Consider the following 9,289-nt stretch of genomic DNA (forward strand, 5'->3'; position numbering starts at 1 on the left):
TAGGTCAAATATGTCAATTTCGAATTGCAACACATTACAGTCGGCCACACACCACAATAAAATTCTCTATCAGTTCTTTATCACGTTTTGTTTCATTAAAATAATAAAATACTGCACCGAATCTTTTTATCATTTTTTTTGTGTGTGTAAAACACAGTTCCAGTCCAAAAATATATCCAACATTCAGAAAGATTGCTATCCAGTATTTTACAAATTTAGCCAAGGGAATGGTCATTATTTATCAGCTGAGGGGGTCGGTTCAAATTTTTCACATAATTTTTTTTTGTTGGCAACCCCCATCATTCTCAAAAACCACATAATGGCCCCCCCTAAGAACAGAGTTTGAAAAGTTTGACCCCCCCTCGAAAAAAATTCCAATCAATTAACAGTGACTACCAGCTTCATTGTAACAGGCTTTAGAAACCCAGAGTATAACAAAGAGTTTTTCTTCTTGATTTTTTTCTAAAATAATAATATCTGACATGTGTAGGACTTGAAAATTGACAAAATAAGCATTTAAATGAGAAAAATGTATTGTTATCTAACTTGAACATTCATGTACAAAATGAAGTCATAGTCTATACATATTGTTATCCTAACTTTGAAAATGCTCATCCTTAAATAGTAAAGCTATCAAAGGCACTATATGCCAAATATGTTTATATACATGAGCATGTGCTAATTAAAATTAAAGGGTTGACGAAAAAAGAAAAAAAAAAAAAAACACAGAAAATTAATCCAATTTATTTTCCTACAACTAATAGAATGAAATTCAAAACAGTGTGGCTGTGGCCATTGATTGACACATTAAATTCATCCATTGACTGGGACAATTTACGTGAACGTTTGTATGTAACGACCACTGCTCACTATGTACTTTTTAAAGACACTTAAACTATGGGGTCACCAAAGGTTCTCAACACCCTAATAAAGTAATTCGAAAAATTAATCAGAAATAACACGATGTTTTGATTTATATCAATTATATAAATCAAAACATAAAGGTTATTCCTGATTAATTTTTCGAATTATTTTATAATTAAAGGCGTCAAGAAACCTTTGGTGACCCCACAGTTTAAATGTCTATCGTAGGTACGTCGTGAACAGTGGTTGTTACAGACAAACGTTCACGTAAATTGTCCCAGTCAATGGATGAATTTAATGTGTCAATCAATGGCCACAGCCACACTGTTTTGAATTTCATTCTATTAGTTGTAGGAAAATAAATTGTAACAACCACTGTTCACGACGTACCTACGATAGACATTTAAACTGTGGGGTCACCAAAGGTTTCTTGACGCCTTTAATTATAAAATAATTCGAAAAATTAATCAGGAATAACCTTTATGTTTTGATTTATATAATTGATATAAATCAAAACATCGTGTTATTTCTGATTAATTTTTCGAATTACTTTATTAGGGTGTTGAGAACCTTTGGTGACCCCATAGTTTAAGTGTCTTTAAAAAGTACATAGTGAGCAGTGGTCGTTACATACAAACGTTCACCTAAATTGTCCCAGTCAATTGATGACATTAATGTGTCAATCAATGGCCACAGCCACACTGTTTTGAATTTCATTCTAATTCTACAAATTTTATACAGATAAACTTTCAATAATGATTTTTATTCTCTATAATGAATAAATCGAGGAATAAATGTACATTTGCTGTCACAGAATTATTTGAAAATGAACAAGATAAAATAATTAAAAAAAAAAAAAAAAAAGAGGAAACATTTCTTTGATTTTAATTTTTCTCATTATAATAGTTATTTGTATTGCAATCCCAGGCATTTGTCTCTGAATTCTTTTTTACCTTTATACCTTAATTTACTTAGATATAAAGGAAAACAAATCAGGATCATAATATAGAAAGTGCAACTGGAATAACACATTGTAAATATCACTAATTTTTAATTCAGGTGGAATAAATAAATTGTTTTTCAAAATCATAAAGTGTATTGTTTTGAATGTGTGAATGCCATGGTGGCCATTAAGTATTCTTATGAGGGTCTTGAAGGGGTTTAAGGAATAAAGAAGAAGGGTCAAATTAACAGAAAATGGTAAAAAATAAAGAATAGAAAAATTAGAAGAAAAAAATAAAGAATAGAGAATATTGGGGGTCAAAATATAAAGAAAAGAGAAAAAGGCAATGATAATCATTTCATAAAATAATCATAAGATATTTGTTTAGTCCAATTAAAGGGCCCATGAAGAGCAAAGTAATTTATTACAATGATTTTTATAATTGATACAATAAGGTTGACATAAATCATAAATGTGAATTTAACTATTTCAATTCTTAGATGTTAAACCACAGCCAGATCAGAGCGATACACACAAAAAAGGCATAACAATATATCTATTATTAATTACCAAATGATTTAAGAATATACCAAATGATTTAAGAATATATCAAATGATTTAAGAATATATGCACCTTCTATCTCAAAAATGGCATCAAAATGATTAAAAACACTATAGAAAGTTGAATATGCATGTTCAGAAACTTTTCTCCAACTCATTGTTTCCAGTAGTCAAAACTAGGTCAAAATGTTTCATACAGTTCTTAATCTTTTGATTGTAAATTTACACATCCTATGGAAAATGAAACATAACAGATGACTGTGATATATAAAGGAGTGATCAGATTCACTACCTTGAGAGATTAAGCATTCTGCTGGTGCTTTACACTATCAAAGATTTAATAATGACAGACATTATTTCACAGAATGCACACTCACTTCAATATCCTCAACAATTTATATACTAGTCAGACATAAAAAAAAACTTTGTGTGACCCCCCCATAAAAAAAAATATTTTTTGATGGTAACCCACCCAGTGGTATGATATTTTTGCCAATGATCCCCCCTAAAATGCACCAACCCCCTCAGCTGATAAATAATGACTGTTCCCCAATACACATCCATACCCCTATGGACAAGTCAAAAGATATTCCGAAAACTGTAAATCTCACCTTTTTGCACCTGTTTCAGTCATTCTTTCCAGGCCATATCAAAATCAGTTAAGATACAACACCCAACAGTTTAAATCACCTCTCTTCTTTCATTTCAACCCCAAAAAATCTAAGAAATGGGTGAGGAAGGGAAAGAAAAAAAAATTGAAGAGAAAATGCACTCTTATAATAAAATGAACGCTGTAATATATGTTACTGAACTACTTCCAAGTTTAAAACCATGCTCATATCGTTTCTTTTGATATTAGAACTGCCGTTTTGCCACTACTGTTTTTTATAAGATATCAGGTGGTCTATGTAAAGTTTGTTTTTTACATAATGAAATACCTGTCAAATGTCAAAAAACTTTGTTTTCCATTTGTTTGATGTGTTAATTTAGCTTTTGATTTTTCTATTTGAAACAAAAAAAAACTTTCCGTTTTGGGTTATCCTGGGAGTTTGGTATTTTTGTTAGTTTACCTTAAACGGGGGTACAACAGTTAACATTGTGTCATAATCTTAATCTCTTAAGAACAAACAAATATGTAACAGAGAAACAAAAAAAAAATCATATAGACTAATAGTACACAAACAAAAATGAAAGACAAGAATACATTAATTTACCATATCACAATAACACAATGACGAGGTGTATAAGAACCGAGCCAGGTCAAATTGATACCACATAAAATAGACTATACAGTGAAAGTAATATTCAAAAAGAAAAATAATATGATAAACAACGTCAGTACCAAGAATCTATACTTCAAGACAAATGTATTATTTATGAAGTTGATACAGAATATTTATCAACAAGGTTTTTGGTACCTTCCGATGAACTCTTTCATAAAAGGACGAGACGTTCTTTGAGAAACCCCTGGTTCATCAACTTTCTGCTAAGACACTGGTGACGTTTTAAAAAGTTTGAGTAGCAGCTACAAGATCTTGAATATTGAATGAATTGGGAAATGTATATTCCAAATGCAGGTAAAGCTGGTATATTGCAACTATTGCAACTGAGAAATGTTATGAAATTAATGTAAGGAACTATTTCTTTTTTTCTACGCATCCACAATTAGTTTTGAGCCACGGTCATCGACGTCTTGCAACGGCTATTGTTTTATGACGTAAGAGGAGTGAACTAACCTCGTTTACTTCGCATGTGGTTTTATTTCACTAGAAAATCTAGGTAATTTATTGCAATCAATGTAATAAAATTTTGTATTCGATATAATTGGATAGTTTAAAGACGAAGATAGAAATAAGCCGTTCTACAGTGGCAAGTTGAAATGCATACATTTGTTTTTCTACAAATTAAAACAAGTTTCCAGTTAAAATGTTCTGCATCACAACTGCAAACATATTCCGAGTGCAATCTTCCACTTTTGGTGCGCCAGTACTATGCATTTCGTCAAGTAACCAGGATACAGCACTATTAATCAAAATGTTTCGTAAACTATCTGTTCCTGAAAGCGCTTGAATAATTTGCGAGTTAACATCAATTTTGTTAGGATCACGTTTCCTGGTATTCTCTTCAATCAAAAATGGAACGGCTTCTGTTAAAACCTCCTTTAAAGCTCTTCGTACAACTTCTTTATTTTCAATCACAAATCCTCTGAGGAGTGTAACGACAGATTTGACTATGACGTTATCACCTGGATCAGAATGCATTTCTTGAAATTCTTTGATCTTGCTTCTAGAAACAAAGTCATAGTGATCTTTAACAGTGCTTTGTCCTTTGTCGAAATTCTGTAAATTCTCCATAACGTTTTCTTTAATTTCAATAATCTTTAGTACTATATCGTGTATTTTATCTTCATGCATACCGACAAAAAGATTGCTAGGAACAAAATAATGTTGCAGATCATTGTTACACAAGCAATCGACCATATACGTCAGAACGTTTTGAAGGAATTCATGAATATTGTCTTCCGTTCTGTTTTCAAGTATTTGAGTATCAGTGTTCTCAGACATCCAGTATACAACAGTTTTCCAGTGAAATGTTGTCAATATTTCAGAATAATCTCGCAATGAACTTTTCTGTAAGGCTTTTATAATAAGGATGACATTCTTTTGAAGTTGAGTCATGGCTTCAGCTAGCTTGATTTCTCCTATATTGCATGCAAGACAAAAGTCAATATCTTTTGATGGTTCAACAAGAGCAGGTTTAGCAACGACGAAAAACTCACTGTCATATATATCTGTAACGACGTCAGTCGGCGGCCATTTTCTTTTTCGGTTTAACCATTCATCTAAATACTTAGGTTTTCCGTTTAGAGGAAAGACTGGAATGAAATCTTTGCTTGTTTTATATTTGTACAGAATAGTGACTTGGTCGTCTTCATCATTCCCTCGAACTTCTTGTATTATACGACTCTCATTATTTAATCTACCTGATAAACCGGAAGTCGATGGCACACTACTAGACGTTGAACAATCATCGCTAGAATCTAACTTTGGTTTCTTTAGATTTGGGGAAGATGTTTGATGCAATATGTCTTCGGTGTTTGTAAGTGCTTCAATGAGTGGATCGAATGCTTGATGGAAAATAGGCTCCTTGTCGTTACGAGATATATTTGATTCCTCACATGACAGATTTAATTCCTCCCATCCCTGAACAAGACTGTTGATTGCTATACCTGCATTACGTATCTTTTTTTCATTTTCACTTGAATCTCCTTGGACACTTTTCTCGACATTTTGTTTAATAAGTCCGATGTCTTTCTTCTGTTTGTGTTTTGCCATGCTTAGTTCTGGACATTTAGGATCTGCATAATCAACCAATGACAGTCCCGGTTTAATTTTATGATCTAAAGAAACATGCAGTGTGCTTCGACCACGTGTTGAATCCATCTGAGTTACTATTGTATGAATATTTCTACTATGTTTAAAAGCTTCCGGTCTAATGTCACTAAGTAAATCACTTGGCAAATGTTTTCCATCGATCAGCTCAACTCCAGGAAACAGGTTTGTTAACGTACTTCCGTTAATATTTAAAAAACATGGTAAGTTCTTTCTATATTCTAAGCATTCAATTGGAATAGAAATTCCAGAAATTACTAAATAATCAAAATCTCCTTCATTTTCTTGTAGCCTCAATCTGGTCTTCTCCTTAGTACTTCCGACTAGCATACATCGTTCTTGTCCAAAATGAGACAAAAACAGAGATATGTATTCGCAATATTTTTCTTGTCTTCTGTCGTTAATAACTGGTTTTGCCATTATTTCAAGGCGTTTAATCAAACCTAGAAGGTCTTTGGTCTCATTGCACACACCTTTGTTTGCCATTTCTGATAGATGATCATAGATGTCTGAAAAAATTTAAGCAATTTATATATTTAAATTGAATTAAACCTTAACACGTCGTTAATATCGTATGAACGATGTGAGTACACTTTTAGGAAAACAACCTTAGCTATATGATTACTTATGAACTAAAGTTTAAATAGAACTTTTATATGAGGTTTTAGCACATACTTACAACTTCTCGTCCAATCAAATTGCTTGAATTTGCCTTCTAATTTTCATAGTACATACTTTTTCCGTGTACTAAGTAACTACGCATGAATGACCACAAGGGTAAAATTTCATTGTATTGTAATCAAGATATTAGAACAAAAATTGCTACTGGCTATTTTGAAATAAATGATGTGTTCCAAATTTAACTAAATAGTTTGTAAATAGTTTTCAAACAGATTTTTAACATCCTACTAATCAATCTTTTGATCTAAATTTTGTTTTGACAATTAAAAAAGTTTCTTTCATTTAAATAAAGAGTAATAATAATGGTGCTTTATACCTTGATTAAAGTACAACTCAATCTAAAATTTGTAATCCTTTATCTTCCATGCAATTACTTTGTACACAAAAAGAGTCAACCATGAATCTTTTGAAGGGAAATTATTAATAAAGCAATTTGATATATTTAGTCATAAATTGGTCGATAATTGGTTGCCTAATGTCCAGTAACAAATATTTCATGCATATAAACTATCTACTAGAACTACCTATGGGTACATACCAGGGGCAGATCCAGCCATTTTTAAAAGGTGTTTCAACCAAAGATGTGAGAGGGGGATCCAACTGTTTGTACTCATTCAAAAGTTAGTTTTAGGTTTTATGTGAAATTAAAAAAATGTTTTCAAGAATGTAAAGCTTTCACTGCAATTTAAGAATTGTCTGCTCTTGGTCAATTCATTTTGTCATCTTACCACGTAAATAAGTACATGTTTAGTAAAACAACGCTTCGTTCATATCAATAAACATACTTACACCAGCAGCTACCTTCTTTACATTCTAAAGTCAAGGGCCTTTTGAAATCCCATTTTTACAATGATATTATAGTGAGTAGATTTACAAAACTACGTAAATGAGCTACATCCAGTCAGCCAAAACATATCAATAGACTAATTACAGGATTACTCAAGTTGTAAATATGTGCTAAGTTGGATATTGTATAGAAAGGTATATACTATGAAAATAAGAGCTTGGGGCAAAGCCCCTCGCTCTAATTTTCTTAGCACATACTTACAACTTCTCGTCCAATCAAATTGCTTGAATTTGCCTTCTAATTTTCATAGTACATACTTTTTCCGTGTACTAAGTAACTAAGCATGAATGACCACAAGGGTAAGATTTCATTGTATTGTAATCAAGATATTAGAACAAAAATTGCTACTGGCTATTATGAAATAAATGATGTGTTCCAAATTTAACTAAATAGTTTGTAATTAGTTTTCAAACAGATTTTTAACATCCTACTAATCAATCTTTTGATCTAAATTTTGTTTTGACAATTAAAAAAGTTTCTTTCATTTAAATAAAGAGTAATAATAATGGTGCTTTATACCTTGATTAAAGTATAACTCAATCTAAAATGTGTAATCATCTTCCATGCAATTACTTTGTACACAAAAAGAGTCAACCATGAATCTTTTGAAGGGAAACTATTAATAAAGCAATTTGATATATTTAGTCATAAATTGGTCGATAATTGGTTGCCTAATGTCCAGTAACAAATATTTCATGCATATAAACTATCCACTAGACTACCTATGGGTACATACCAGGGGCAGATCCAGCCATTTTTAAAAGGTGTTTCAACCAAAGATATGGGAGGGGGATCCAACTGTTTGTGATAGTTTTAGGTTTTATGTGAAATAAAAAAAATGATTTCAAGAATGTAAAGCTTTCACTGCAATTTAAGAATTGTCTGCTCTTGGTTAATTCATTTTGTCATCTTACCATGTAAATAAGTACATGTATAGTAAAACAACGCTTCGTTCATATCAATAAACATACTTACACCAGCAGCTACCTTCTTTACATTCTAAAGTCAAGGGCCTTTTGAAATCCCATTTTTACAATGATATTATAGTGAGTAGATTTACAAAACTACGTAAATGAGCTGCATCCAGTAAGCCAAAACATATCAATAGACTAATTACAGGATTACTCAAGTTGTAAATATGTGCTAAATTGGATATTGTATAGAAAGGTATATACTATGAAAATAAGAGCTTGGGGCAAAGCCCCTCGCTCTAATTTTCATAGTATATACCTTTCTATACAATAACCGAGACCTCTATTCGGTATACTTTTTGAATAGTATCATCTTTCTGTTAACCTCCACCCATACCCCCTTATATACGTTAGTAACAAGAAAGAATATGGAGATCTCCTCTCAGAGTGACCCAGAATGTCATATATACTATTTTTGATGCTTTATCTATATTTTCTTACTTTTGGCTTTTATCTTGTATTTCTTCTTCTACTAGTTATCGCTAATTATTATTATAAAAATTATGTTAGAGAAAATATGAAGTTGAAAAACTAAGAAAGGATCGTAAAATGAATGTAATGCAGTAGTTTCTGCAATGTAGATATTTGAAGCTCAACTAATGCGAAACTCACCAAGCCTGGAAATGCTCTTCTCACAACACGAGATTTATCTCGAATATAATGTAGGTATGATCAACAAACTGATATGAACATGGAATTATTGTTCTTCATTTTTAAATTAAATAAATATCTGAAAAGTTCCAACTGTTTAATAATCCAGTATTCAATCATAGTAATATACAGATTATATATATAAGTCGAGACGCAATATTTTAAACGCTTCGAAGGTTCGATAAGCAATTGCCCATCAACAATCCTTTTAAATCTATTTAAGATATATATCAATTTACAGTATATATATGATAACTATAATAACTAGAGTCTCCAATGAGCCGAAAACGTTCACCGGATTACTAAGTTTGAAAAGATATATTAGTATACAAATTAAATAGCAACCGTGACAAGTGTCGTATTTCGTAAACATATGTTT

The 9,289-nt window shown here is 31.4% G+C and overlaps 1 long non-coding RNA gene across 1 annotated transcript; it reads right to left on the bottom strand.

Annotated features, from left to right (window-relative positions):
• Positions 1 to 3,558: 3,558 nt before the first annotated feature.
• LOC143077167 (uncharacterized) lies at positions 3,559 to 9,076 on the bottom strand. Its single transcript, XR_012978935.1, has 2 exons — positions 8,872 to 9,076; positions 3,559 to 6,269 (listed from the first exon to the last, which is right to left on the bottom strand). It is a non-coding gene; the product is annotated as an uncharacterized LOC143077167 (long non-coding RNA).
• Between the last annotated feature and the right edge of the window lie 213 nt (positions 9,077 to 9,289).

The sequence above is a fragment of the Mytilus galloprovincialis genome, chromosome 1 (assembly GCF_965363235.1).
Source record: "Mytilus galloprovincialis chromosome 1, xbMytGall1.hap1.1, whole genome shotgun sequence".
NCBI classification, from domain to species: Eukaryota; Metazoa; Mollusca; class Bivalvia; order Mytilida; family Mytilidae; genus Mytilus; species Mytilus galloprovincialis.